We start from the raw sequence: 14,836 nt of genomic DNA on the forward strand, positions 1-14,836 counted from the left end.
AAAAAAAAAAAAGCCTAGATGGCCCTCGAACCCTCACAAGATGGCCGGCAGGGGAGGGCAGTTGTGGACAATCAGGCCGGCAGGGGAGGGCAGTTGGGGGCAAACAGGCCAGCAGGGGAGGGCAGTTGGGGGCGAGATCAGGCTGGAAGGGGAGGGCAGTTGGGGACGACCAGGCCTGCAGGGGAGGGCAGTTGGGGGTGATCGGGCTGGCAGAGGAGGGCAGTTGGGGGCGAGATCAGGCTGGAAGGGTAGGGCAGTTGAGGACGACCAGGCCTGCAGGGGAGGGCAGTTGAGGGTGATTGGGCTGGCATGGGAGGGAAGTTGGGGGCAATCGGGCCAGCAGGGGAGGGCAGTGGGAGGGCGATCAGGGAGGGAGCAGTTAGGCGTCAATCAGGCCAGCAGGGAGCAGTTAGAGGGCGATCAGGCTGGCAGGCAGAAGTGGTTAGGGGCAATCAGGCAGGCAATCAGGCAAGTGGTTAAGAGCCAGCAGTCCCGGATTATGAGAGGGATGTCCGACTGCTAGTTTAGGCCTGATACCAGGGATCAGGCCTAAACTGTCAGTCGGATATCCCCCAAGGGATCCCAGATTGGAGAGGGTGCAGGCTGGGCTGAGGGGACCCCCCCCCCCCCCAGTGTATGAATTTTGTGCACCAGGCCTCTAGTAGGTCTATAATTGTTTTATTGTTGTAGGTCAGGAATAAGTTTGTATTTTGTTAATGATTATTTTGGGTATTATTTTCAGGTCCCTGAATCTTGTAGTTGTTTATTGTTCATTTTTATGAGTCTAATGTCTGCTGTAGGCTATTGGTAGTTGTGTTTAACTTTGTAAGAGAATTAGAAGTTAGTATGACATTATTAATATAATGAAATATTGCCACTGTGAGGCTTGCCCCAGGTGTCTAAATTTTGGGCCATAAGGCCATGATAGATGGTAGGGCTGTGTAAATATGTTTGAGGGAGAATAACAAAAGTCCATTGTTGACCTTTTCACATGAAAGTAAATAATTTTTGAATTTTCAGAGCTATATTTATGGAAAATAAAGGATTAGTCAAATTTGTTATATACTGGTGTCATCTTAATGACAGAGTTAGGTGGTCCATGATATTCATAATAGCTGGCGTTGTAGGGTTAAATGGGGGTGTCATTTTATTTAGTTTTTTGTAATTTATAGTCATTTGTTAGGTGCCGTTAGGCTTTTTATTGGTTATGTTGGAGAATTGTATGGGCTGTGTGTGGGCTGAATGATTTTTGGTGTTTTTTTTTTAGTTGTAATATTGTCTGTCTGATTTTTTTGTAGCTTTCCGGGAGACAGCATTGTCTCATCTGCACTACCCAGCAGGGGTTAGGCAGTTTTATGGCTGCATGATGTGGGTGCCCTTTGGGTCCGGTGCACGAAATTTGTGCACTCGGGTGTGTGGGGGGGTCCCTCAACTTGTTCTGCACCCTCTCATAGTCTGGGAGTCCTGGGGGGATGTCTGATTGACGGCGTAGGCCTGCTCCCTCCCTAAGTGCTGCCTCAGAGCAGGAGAGGCTCCCGCCACCACTGCTGCACTTGCCAGCCATGAGCCCAGCTTGTAGTTGAGCAGCGCTCCCCCTGTGGGAGCTCCCTGACCACCAGGGGGCAGCTTTTGCATTGAGCATCTGCCCCCTGGTGGTCATTGTGTGTCATAGCGACTGGTCGTTCCACTGTTAAGTTGATTTGTATATTAGCCTTTTATTATATAGGATAGACCTTCAGGTGAAGGCAGCCAATAACCAGTGTTAAAGTTGCTTGTTGTAATTGGACAGTTTTGCTTTTGTATTTGTCTATATGAGTCACTGGGCCCATATATTTGTTTGGGTTACCATATAGTAAACTGTAGTCTGTATTAGTATTTATTAGTGTTAATATATGTTGTATGTTGTGGGGAGACCATTAGATAGTGAGTTTAACATGTGGCTTTCGGTCCTTTGGATTCCCTCCTAATTGGTTTTTTTGGCCCGTTTTTTAGTCTGGGAGATTAAATTCCTCCTCCTCAGGGGAGTCTAAGTAGTCCTGGAGGTGTATTGGTTTAGGGGAACTGCCTTTTTTGGCACCTTTTGGAAGTGTTGTCCTATCAGTAATTATCTTCATAGGGCCAGCAGCACGTCATTGGGCTGCTGATTTATTTTTACTTTTTCCATTTTGATAGCCAGCAGGTCTATCCATATTTCTGTGTGGGAGATCTTTATAGGCTTTGTCCCCACCGTTTTTTTGGATTTCAAGTCTAAGGTCTTAGGCACAACCTTAGGTACTTTAGGCTTCTGTACAGTTATGGGTCTTGTTAGTTTTTGTTGCTGCTGTTTGACTTTCATGTCCCCCAAGTTGGCCATGGCCGTAGTGACTTCATGTATATGGTGGTCTATGAAAGGAGTCAAAATGGCTGCTAGCGAGTTGTGTGCCACTGGAGGGGCTGCAGGGAGAATTAAGTCTTTTATATGTGTCATAAAACCACTAATTTATCATTAGTACCACGAGTATTTAAGTTAAATATGGCTTGTCCCATGTCCATTTTCCATTACTTATATTAAATTTATGTATGTAATCCATTTATTTACAGTTTGGGGCAATTTTCCTGCATTTTGCCAAATGTTTCGCTATTAACCAGTCCATCGGGGAATAGTCTCCCTGTCCAGCTCTTAAATGGGGACTGATCTGCAGTCACTGTCACAAAGAAGGATGGGTCGTTATGGAGGCTAATTTTTCTATCTTGGGTGGAGACAGATGAAAACTATTTGAACCATTATTTTATAACCTTAGGAGCCATGCTGAATTGGCTCCCCAGGCCTCTGTGGCTTTGTTTTTCTAATTCTCAGTTCTGTGGGGGTATAGGAGGTGTATGTTGTTAATTCTGTAACAATGGGCAGCCCTTGAGCCCCACTTCCTGGGGCCACAGGCTGATTGTGTTTTAGACGCCTCTGCCTCTTCATGATCTGTCGTGCCTGCAAAGCAGGGGCCACTGCGCCAGTGGTAACACTGTCCTTTGAGCTGTCGTTTGGCTCTACTTCCCCAGGTCCCTCCTGTCCGAGGGAGGCTCCCTCCTGCTCTAGGACGCATACCCGGGCCTGCAAAGTCTCCTTCCTGAGGTGTTTCAGTTTCAAGGCCATTAGGATCAACCAGGCTACCTGCCTGGCAGCCTCCTGCTGGTCTTTGGGAATCCGGGCCATCAAGGATGACAAAGTCTTCTCTAACGCCTCCGGTGTTACCTTAACCTGCTCACAGTCTTCTGGGGGCTCCAAGGCATCAGGACCACTGTTACCAGATACCACAACCTGTTCAGAGGCCACATGCCCTCTGATGACGGGTTAGACAGGGTACTTACCCCAGAATCCTGCCGATTACACCAAGTGTTAGGGGCAAGCTCCTTAACCCAAGGATTGACCCTTCTGGGTGCAGGGCATTGGAAAAACACATGGTAATAACAGGTATGTGGGGCATGTTTATTATGAACAAAGCAGCCAGCAACTGGCCGGTCAATGGCAATTTATATATATGCTTAAACAAAAGAGGCTTCATGCCAATTTATGATGCTCATGTTATTTTAATTTAAACAGGTTATATAAGGGTGAGCTTGTGCAGTACATATAGTGCTATTGCTGAGTTATTGCCCTCACACATATGTAGGGCAAAGGGGCCTTTCACCTAGTAATACTGCTGTGTCCTCGCCTGCACACATGTGCATAGCCAGGAGGCCTTGAACCTCTGGTGTACTTAAGTCAGGGCCCCCTAGTGAGTATTTATACCATTGCTAAACAGGTATGTGGGGGATGTGTGCTTCGCCAAAGAATAAATGAAAAAGTGGTAAGGAGACAGATGAAAGGGGGAGACCACCCAGGTTGAGACCATTTCAGAGCATTCAGGTAAGACTTCATAGAGCTGCTAGGGTGGGACGACAAAGATACCTACTGGTAATAGTGGATCCCATCTCTGGCTGGGTGGAGGCCTTCCCCACTCAACTGCCACAGCAAGGAAAGTCATCAAAGTAGTCTTAGAGCAGATCGTACCTACGTTCGGTCTGATGGAAAATGTCGACTCAAACAACGGGAGTCACTTCACCTCAAAGGTGTTGAAGGGAATAACGGAAGGGTTAGACGTCATTTGGGACCATCACACTCCCTGGCACCCCTTCCTCGGGAAAGGTGGAAAGAATGATTCAGACGCTTAAGAGACAAATTATGAAACTGATCCTAGAAACCAAATTGCCCCGGACCAAATGTCTCCTAAAGCTCTCCTTAGGATTAGAACAGCTCCAAGGAAAGATGGGGATTGTCCCCTATGAAATGTTATATGGGCTCCCATACTTGGCAGGACTGCTGACCTTCCTACCATGGACACTAAGGATCAACTTTTGAGAAACTAAACACTGAGTGGCCAGGTTATTATGCGTTCAGAGATCATAATAATCTGGCCACTCAGTATATATTGGCCATATCTCCTATCCTGTCATCCCTCAGGCTCAGAGGACTCCCCGCCCAGATTCTGCCTCTCAAATTCACAGTTCATCACGTCCAGCCTGGTGACCTGGTGCTGATCAAGACCTGGAAGGAGGACAAGCTCCAACTCAGCTGGGAGGCCCCTACCAAGTGCTCCTGCTACCGAGACTGCCGTACAGACAGCCGAGAGAGGGTGGACTCATTACACTTGGGTCAAGGGACCAGTAAAAGAGACTCTGGGGGAGGGAGAAAGATATCAGTGGAAAATAGTAGCGTCAACAGAAAAACCTTTAAAGATAGTCCTACGAAAAGAAACACACTAACCCCCTCTCATCATGGCCTGGCTCTCCCTCTACAGATTACTTTGGCTTGGATATGTTGTTGCCCTGAGTACAAGCTTTAATCAACCAGTTAAATTAGTAATAAATATAACTAGGACCCCATCACCTCAAACTATCAAGTTTGATGCCTGTCAGGTCTTACCCTGTGGGAAGTTAAAAAGTCAAAGGTAACTCTCGGGAGAGAACAAGTACCTCTGTCCTGAACCAGGAAATGGCTACACCACACAGGTCCCTACCCCAGCTGGAATGATCTATAGTAAATAACTCAATACCAGGGGTAGACAGTAAGAGACTCGTGGGTATCTCATTCTTGGAGATCCCTTAAGGCTAAGCTACATCTATCCAAAGGTACCCCACTGGACAACTGCAGATATTTGGAGTGCAACCCTATACTCATAACTATCAATGGTCAGCTGGCATGACTCAGTCACCTGAGGTAGTCACTAGAGTATATGGTTTAGGCTCAGGAAAAGACTCCCTAGAGACACTAGCTCTCAGATTAATAGTTAACACAACTACACCCTCTACAGGTAAAAACACAAACTCTAGACCCCACGAAGGGTCCTGAGATGCTAGAAAATGATCCTAAGAGAGTAAAAGTAATTGAAGTCAAAGACTTAAGGCAGACTTAAAATAGAAACTGGGTATGGTGATATGAATGCCTGGGTTGAATGGGTTAAGTTTATGGTCCAGGCTCTTAACAAGAGCGATTGCTTCGCATGTGCTGCAGGACGGCCACAACCACAGGTGGTTCCCTTTCCCCTCGGATGGGATACTGATCCCGAAGGAATGTATTGCATGCCGGCCCTGTACCAAGACAAGGATGCATGGGGAAATGAGACCTGTAGGAGTCTATCTTTGCTCTTTCCCGCTTTGCAAAGATCAGACCCTAAGGCCATCCCCTCTTTCTCTATAGGGAATGTGAACTATTCTTCTTGCCTCTCTAGGCAGGGGGCAGAATTCACTAGACCCATGGGAGAACTGACGACTTGCACCAATGTCTTACTAAACGTCACCGATGGGCCAAGCGCTAGCAATTACTCTGCTCTTCGCATACCTGGGCAGATGTCTGGTGGTACTGTGGGAAAGGGAACCTCTGTAGCGCACAGCGTCCAATTGGACTGGGACGTGTGCCTTAGTTCGATTGGCTATACCACTCACCCTGGCATTCCACCGAGAATCCAGACAGAACAGCCAGGACACGAAGAGCAGCAGCAAGATCTATGGACTCCAATATTTATATTGATTCAATATGAGCCCTAATGAATTTAAGGCCCGGAATCAAATAGCTGCTGGATTTGAGTCTGCGCTCTTCTGGTGGTCCACTATTAATAAAAATGTAGACTGGATTAACTACATCTATTATAATCGGCAGAGGTTTATCAATTACACCGGGATGCCCTTCAGGGGGTAGCTAGTCAGTTGGATGCCACTAGCTAGATGGTTTGGGAAAACAGAATAGTGCTAGACATGGTACTAGCAGGAAAGTGGGGGGGGGGGGGGCAGTGTGAGATTTGTGTTATGTTAAGAGGAAAATGTTGTATCTTCATTCCCAATAACATAGCTCCCAATGGCACCATCACAAAGGCGTTCCAGGGACTGATGACTTTGGCTAATGAACTGGCTGAAAATGCCAGCATTGATGACCTCTTCACAGGATGGTTGGAAAAATAGTTTGGAAAATGGAAAGGCTTAATGGCCTCGATTCTTACATCTCTCATCATTGCAGCAGGAGTCCTGACAGCGGTAGGGTGTTCTGTTATCCCTGTGTGAGAGGATTAGCACAGAGACTAATTGAGGCAGCTATTAACAAGCAAATGCCCGTGACTTATCAGCAGAATAACCTATTATTATTAGAAACCAAATTAGACTCACTCTCCTATGATGAAGAAAATCAACAGGTTCTTGAGCAATTTGAAAAATGAAAAATACAAGAGTGAGAATAAGACCAGTAAAAGTAAAAAGAAAAGAGGAGTTAGGAATAAGCCTCAGTGGTCCATTTTCAACACATCTCACCCTAAATGGAAAAATACTAAAAGCCCGTTTTGCTTAACTAGTTAATGCAACTGCAAAGTCCCTGTAACAGACAGGATATGGGGGAGGGTAGATAGGATAGATTACAATAAAAGGAGGAAGTGGGTAAAGACTGGATACCTGTCAGAAGGCACCTACCCCAGGAAGATCTTGCCACCACAAAGAGACAAAGGGACAGGAAGACACAAAAGCCCACAGCCCACTTTTAAATAACCCAATAGGAAGTAACAGAACCTCGGCGACCTTCGGGAAAGGCTGTGCACCCCATAGCACTCAGCCAATGAGGAACCGGGAGGGACCTGCGCACTAGGGAATATAATGCTGGTTGTAATCCCTTTGGGCGTGCCTGCCCACCAGACACCCGATCTTGCAAGACAGCCATTAAAAGTTTTGCTTTCACTGTACTTCCTGTTTCCAAGCCCATTATTTGACTTTGGACAGGTGAACGTGTTTCTCACGAAGGGAGAGATTTTAAAATCAGTGATGCCCATATTTTTTTTTTCCAGAAGACTAGTATGTATTTAGAACTAAACGAATCGTATACTGAACCAAAAGGGAAAAATGGTGATTTCAAAGGAAACTCCCAAGAGGAAACTAATCTTGAGACTGTCTGAACCTTTACCAATCATCTTTTCTTCATTAACTTCCATGAGAGCCTGAGAGGAGGCTTAACAGGGGGCCCACCCTACTCAGAATGGCCCCAAAGGCCCAGAGACTTGCAGAGATGCCTAACTCTCGGCTTGCTACACGAGCCTCTGTAGATGGGGAACCAGGCCACAGGGCCTTGAGAGTCCCCTTTTCTTTTGGGGTGCAAACTCTTCAACTGGGAGAAATTTGACGTGAGGTCCCTCAAGGAAAAAAAAAAAAGGCTAATCTTCTTTTGCAACATAGCCTGGCCCCAGTATAAAGTGGACAGTGGAGAGGTTTGACCAGTTAATGGCACCATTAAGTGTAATGCTACCCTGAAGCTAACCCTGCTTTCCCATTCCCAGGGAAATAAATGGAGAATGAGGCCTTAGAATCTAAGGCTTAGATTAATATGTCTTTTCCATACATACAAACTATATGTTACCTGTAAACTATATCTCTGTAATTGCGACAGAACCTCAGAGAAAGATATTCAAATGAAAAGAAACATTTAAAAAAAATTGCCAATCCTTGAGGAATTAAAGTACTGTCCTTGCTTTACAATGCAGTCTTTAAGGGCCAGAGAGGTGTGTGTGGCTCCAGAATATCAAAACCTACTAAATCCTTTTACATTCCCACAAACCTCCCCTGTTCCGCTCAAATGCTCATAGATAATTGGCTTTCCAAAACCAAAGTCCTAGGACCTTTGAGATGCAAATAGCAGGAACTCTGGTCTGGGCCATTTTTAAATTTAATCTCTGGAAGATAGCCACCTAAACAAATCACTTAACTTATTTCAACTTTTCCTTTCTAAATTAGTAAATTTCAAATAACGTTATTAAATTTCTAGATATTTTGAAATAACGTGAAATACTAAAACATTGATCACTAGATAAGTCTTTAAATTCACCTGCTTTTGTCTTTTTTGCCCGAAAGTCCGTAAAAATTATTTGAGCTGTTGATATGTCGTATGCTTGAAGGTGTGTTTCTTGAAAGTGAGAGTGTGTTTAAAATGTGTTCATAAACGTCAATATAAAGAATTGACATTTATTTTATTTTGGTTATTACTGAAAACTGAGGCTTTCTAAGAGTTAAAAGTTCAAATTAAGTTGGGAGAAATTATATGGTTGTGATATTAGAAGGCATGAGGTATGGAGATTCATTTTTTGAGGGAAAAGGATGGAAATAACTTGTTCTTGTTAGGTTTGATCAAATAGTTAAGTTGATACTTCCCCCCTGGGAACCGACCTTTAGGCCACTTCCCAATGGACATTCCCTTCCGCTTAGACCACATTCCACTTGCCAAGACCATTATTTCTCCCCTCTGGACCTTCCCAGGATCCATACCTGCCCAGAGAATTCTCCACCCAGAAAGACTCCCTGTCCCTGGGTGCTGACGCCAGTTCGGGACTCAGCCCATCTGGTCTCCAGATGACCTAATCCTATCTAATAAAAGAGCAATATGCAAATTGACCATACCTCTGTTACACCCACAAGCCATGCCCACCAGCCAATCAGGAGCAAGTATGCAAATTAACCCAACCAAGATGGCTGCAACCAGGGAGCGAGCAGGAGGCTTGGGTTTCCCTGGTGATGGAGGAAGCCAAACTTCCTGGCCTGACTGGCCTCCACTCAAGGCTACAAAGTTTCAACTATAGAAGATAAATAAATCGCAACAAAAATGGCTGCGGCCACAGAGCGAGCAGGAGGCTTGGGTTTCCCCAGTGATGGAGGAAGCCAAGCTTTCTGCCCACCCTGGCCTGCCCTAGCCTCCACTCACGGCTACAAAGTTTCAATTGTAGAAGATAAATAAATTCCAGATACCAGGGCCTCCGCTTGGGTCGCCAGGGGGCGTGGCCAGCCTGCAAACCACCACAGGCTGCTCACCCAGGCCACCCTATGCCCCAAGGGAACCCCCACCCTGATCCAGGACACCCTTCAGGGCAAACCATCTGGCCTCCACCCATGCACCAGGCCTCTAGCTTATCTAATAAAAGAGTAATATGCAAATTGACCATCACTCCAACACAAGATGGCTGCCCCTATGTGGTCAAAGATCCTGCCCCCATGTGGACATAAGATGGCTGCCACAAGATGGCCAGCAGGGGAGGGACCAGGTCTGCAAGGGAGGGCAGTTGTGGGCGATCAGGCCAGCAGGGGAGGGCAGTTGGGAAGGACCAGGCCTGCAAGGGAGGGCAGTTGGGGGTGATCAAGCCTGCAGGGGAGGGCAGTTAGGGGTGACCAGGCCAGCAGAGGAGGGAAGTTGGGGGTGACCATGCCTGCAGGGGAGGGCAGTTAGGGGTGACCAGGCCTGCAGGGGAGAGCAGTTAGGGGTGATTAGGCCTGCAGGGGAGGGCAGTTAGAGGTGACCAGGCCTGCAGGGGAGGGCAGTTAGGGGCAAACAGGCTGGCAGGGGAGGGCAGTTAGGGGCAAACAGGCTGGCAGGGGAGCAGTTAGGCATCAATCAGGCTGGCAGGGGAGTGGTTAGGTGATGATCAGGCTGGCAGGCAGAAGCAGTTAGGGGTAATTATGAAGGCAGGCAGGTGAGCAGTTGGGAGCCAGCAGTCCTGGATTGTGAGAGGGACATTCGACTGCCCGTTTAGGCCCGATCCTACTGGGATCGGGCCTAAACGGGCAGTCGGACATCCCTTGAGTGGTCCCAGATTGGAGAGGGTGCAGGCTGGGTTGAGGGACAACACCCCCCCTCCCCCCCATGCACAAATTTCATGCACCGGGCCTCTAGTAGATTCATAATCCCTCACTACTGTGGCCTCGTGCGTTCCTCCTTCAGCAATCCTAACAGTTCTAAAGATATTTATTTCTGATTGGCTAAGGTTTGTGAAAAAAATGTAGGAAGGTTTATAATATGTGAAGGCTATAAAAGTTTGAAAACTTTAAATTAATAAAAAAATTTCTTGAGTTTTCTCTGCAAAAATTCGCAATTTGAATTATGTTAAGGTCTTTATGTGTATGGTCTTATGTGGCATGTGTTTGTCTGTGTATTACATGTGGTAAATTTTCAGCCTGGATGGCATTACTAGGATATAATCTTTTATTGGCCTAATTTTTTAAAAATATATTTTTATTGATTTCAGAGAGGAAAGAAGAGGGAGAGATAGAAACATCATTGATGAGAGAGAATCATTGATTGTCTGCCTCATGCACACCCCCTACTGAGGATTGAGCCCGAAACCCAGGCATGTGCCGTTGACCGGAATCAAACCTGGGGCCCTTCAGTCTGCAGGCTGATGCTCTATCCACTGAGCCAAACCAGCTAGGGCTATTGGCTTAATTTTTTTTAAAAAAAATTAAATACTTATATAAATTTAGCATAATTTTATGGTCTGGACAAAATTTTTAATATTAAAACTGGTTTAAGTTTGATTAATTTCTTTTAGAGTTATTACCATAAAATATATGTTTATTACCTAGATTTACAAAGAGCTTATGATATAATCTTTTGGTTAAGTATATTTGACAATTTGTCCAAAGTTTAAATTTTAAGACTTTTTAACCAAGAGATGACTTTGAGTCATTCCAATGGGCCCTTGAATATCTCAAGGATTTATTCTCTCTTCTTAAAAGAAATATTTTTAAACTAAATTAGGCCTTTTTAATATACTTGAAATTACATAGGAAGCTTTGTCAAATAAAAATTAATAATTACTATGTTCTATTTATGTACATAGTTAAAACGAATGTTATAGGAATTTCAGTCTGCTCCAGAAAGGAACTTGCAAAGATTCAGAGCCAAGTTCAAACAGTAAACTCTCAGGGGTAGCAGGTGTCCAATCAGGGACACCAGGCAAGCCAAAGTGATGGTTCCTTGTGTCGGGGTATGTGTGTGTGCATTGGCCGGGGGGGGGGGGGGGGGGGGGGGGGGGAGGGGGCGCGGTAGATCTGCCAGTGATCCAGCCATACTCTGGGTATTTGCATTTCACCTTTTGGGAGTTTATGAATTATTTTCAATGCTCAATACACCCTTCCAGTAAGCCATGTGCCACGTTTTAAAATACTACATATTATTTGTTCTTTATATGCTGAAATTATATATTGAATCTAAATATATACAGATTTTATATTGTACTCTGTCATTTTACATTAATTATTATTTACCAAGAAATTATTGTCTCGAAATGTTATATCTTATAGAAAAGCAAAGTATTTTATCAATTGCATTGTAATCAAATCTGTAACCATGCAACTCTAAGTTATGTTATTCATGGACAGCCGTTGCTTTACTCTGATGCATTTGCAGGTATATTATAGCTTTAGAAAAATCCATGAAAAGGACTCTAAACTGCAGCCTCTAAACAGGTCATATCTTTGAACTGAATGGAGATTTATGGAACTTCAAGGAATAACTGAATTCAAAAAATACTGGCAAATAATCAGGATAAACAGAAATAGTTATGGGACTAAATGAGTTGAGAATAATTATTCTTATGACTGTTAAATATTGTTGATTTTTTTGGTTTGTTTCATTTTCCTTTATTTTTTTTTAAAGTCCCTAAGTTCTATGGCTTCCATGAAGCATCAGAGAAACAGAAGTGCCATTTCTTTACACTTTGGAAAGCAACACCTAGATGCACACACCACCGCCAACGCCCCAGCGGCTCCGCCCACCTGACCCTGACTGCCTGGCCTCTGCCACTCCCCTGGGCTGAGATGGGGCTTTAAGGCGCTTACTTCTGGCGGCTCAGACACAGACGCCCTCACACCGGGCACAGCCCGGGCCCAGCGGCCACACAGGTGGCTGCCCCAGGCTCCAGGAGCAGGTGCGGCAGGAACACCTGCGGGCCATGCCACCCAGGCTTTGGTGCGGCATTTTGTTGGGGTGCCGCTCCCACCGCGCCTTCCCCTTTGATTTAGGGAGGCCCAGGGTGGGCTCGCCCCTGGCAGCAATGCCCCACAGCGCCCCCTGGAGAAAATGGCCTTGGGGGGTGGGTGGGAACGAGGTAGACTTACGACACTAATGGGGCGGGCAGGCTGGACAGCGCGGGGCCGCCAGCTCACAGGACTCACTTCAGCAGACCGGGCGGAGGGCAGGGCAGGCGGTGTTTTCTTTTCCTGGTTTTACATGGTTAATGCTCTTGGAAGGGAGAACTAGACACAGGTGAGGAAATTTCGGCCCAAGTCTTATGTGGAGGAAGTGACCCACGTGGTGGTGAGCAGCTCAGGGCCACCTTCTATGCCTTGGCCGTGGGCCACCCCGGCGAGCTCCCAGCAACTGTGGCGGAGGGTGTGTGGGACCACAGCCAGGGTCACTGGGCCTCTGCATGACTTCCTCCTCCTCCTCTTGAAGGAGCAGCAGCACCCGGTGTCCCGCCACCTCTGCCTCTGCAGGCGCTGTGAGGGGGCGTTGGAGGGACCGGCAGTGGGGCCGCCCGCATTCAGCTCTCGTGGCTGGAATTCAGGGCCCCGTTTTTGCTGGGCTTTGCCCCTAGGCTGCGTTTGCCCAGGCAGGTGGGTGCGAGCTGTGCCCATGGGCGCAGGCAGGGGCTCCCCGCCCAGTTGCACGCACAGTGGAACACGAAGCCGCTGCGGTCCAAGAGGCCTGTGAGAGCTTGCGCAGGTAGCCCTCGTCAGGCTTCTCCAAGAAGTCCGGGCGCCGCAGGTACAGAGCGCAGGTCCGTGGCCATCTCCTGGGGCGGCTCTCGCAGAGCGCCTCCAGGGGCGCGGCCCGCTTGGTGTCCCCGATCTTGGGGTAGCGCTCTTTGAGCAGGTCCCTGAGCCCCTGCCAGGGCAGGCTGCCACGCAGGAAGCACGTGGACACGTGGCCTAGCGCCTCCAGGTCATCAGGGCGCTCTGCTCCTTGCCAGGTGTGTATTGATGCTCAAGGAGCGCTGTGCCCTTCAGGCTTTTGTGCTCGCGGGAGGGTTGTGCTTCTTGGCCCCCGGGGTCCTGTACTCCTTGGCCAGGCCAAAGCCGCTGATGTGGATGGCGTGCTGCGCTTGCTGCCCTGCTGCCCCACCAGGAAGTCCTCCGGCTTCACGTCGTGGCAGACGAGGCTCTTGGTATGCACATACTCCATGCATGTGATCAGCTGGATGGCGATCATGAGCACAGTCTTGAGCGGGCACGTGTGGTCACACAGATGGAGTAGTCCTCTAGGCTGGGCCGAGCAGCTCCAGCACCATGGCGTTGTACCTCCCGCTCAGGCCAGAGGGACCTGACCACACCCTCTGCGAAGCAGCTGCTGCTAGAGGCGGTGTTCCAGGCGCAGCTGCAGTGCCTGCACTTAATGGGCTCCAATTGGAGAGCTAAGTATCCACTTGTATAGACATTCTGTCCGAGCCAAGCTCCCCGAAGTTGCCACAGCCTGTCTTCTTCCCGACCTGGAATTTGGGGCCCACCATCAGGACCCCCGAACTGGTCCCCGTGTGCTGACACTGGCTGGTTGGGCCACCAGCCTTGGACATTCTCCAGCCTTCCTCTGACGCCCCTTCCCCTCTTTTCTTGTAAAATCCATCAGTTCGTTGTACCCTGGCCTCTCCCCGTGGCTCTGCTGCTGCACAGACACCATGGCACCTGGCAGACGCCTGGCTAGTGAGATGTGGGTACTTGCAAGGGCCAGGCCACGGAACTCATCTCGGTGACCTCAAAGTCGCTCTCAGGGGAGGACACATTCTGCTGACAGGTCCCACCACCCCAAATCTCATGGCTCCCAGCTCGCGGCCTCTACCGTGGCCGTGGCCCAGGCCCAGTGGCCGAACGGCCGAGCTGGGTGGCCAGTGCTCCCTCAGCAGCGCGATGCGGGCCCTGTAAGGGCCCCACTCCCAGAGCCACCGCGCCCTCACAGCTGGCTACATGTTGGGTACTGACTGTCCCTGCTGCACCGACTTGTGGCTCACAGTGTTGCCATGGACCTCACTTACGCCACCAGTGTCGCCGGCAGCTGCCGCCACCACTGGGTGTGCGTGGACCTAAAATATTGTTGATTTTTAAATGTTTTGTTTACCAAATATAAGGAAAACTAAAAAGCAGACATTCTGTATTATAGGAACTAATACATTAGTAACATTCATTTCACAGTACTTCCAGGAGACAAAGATTCAAAGACCACAACAACCCAGAGATTTTTTTTTGTCCATTGAGAAATACAAGACTCCCTCCAACAGTGTTAAAGGGACCTTACCTTATCAGGTACCTAACCATGAATGGACATTTGCCCCTGTCTCTGACACTCTCATCTCAAGGATGAGAAGCCGACGACTACAGAGGAGGTAGACAGCCATCCCAAGATGGCAACAGGCCTGTATGCTCACAAATTGATGCTGCTCAAACCTTGTTCTTGTATCATCTAATTGTTATTGATTGAACGTATATAAAATGATTTTTATACTGTTATTATCCTCCTTATGGTTTCCTAGTGGAAACA

At 47.6% G+C, this 14,836-nt stretch overlaps 1 pseudogene across 1 annotated transcript; it reads right to left on the reverse strand.

Moving 5' to 3' along the window:
- Positions 1–12,594: 12,594 nt before the first annotated feature.
- Positions 12,595–14,320, reverse strand: LOC307107423 (casein kinase I-like; annotated as a pseudogene). Its single transcript has 3 exons — positions 14,310–14,320; positions 14,141–14,217; positions 12,595–13,966 (listed from the first exon to the last, which is right to left on the reverse strand). The product of its transcript is annotated as a casein kinase I-like (transcript).
- Positions 14,321–14,836: the final 516 nt, after the last annotated feature.

The sequence above is a fragment of the Cnephaeus nilssonii genome, assembly GCF_951640355.1.
Source record: "Cnephaeus nilssonii genome assembly, chromosome: 11".
Taxonomy (NCBI): Eukaryota; Metazoa; Chordata; class Mammalia; order Chiroptera; family Vespertilionidae; genus Cnephaeus; species Cnephaeus nilssonii.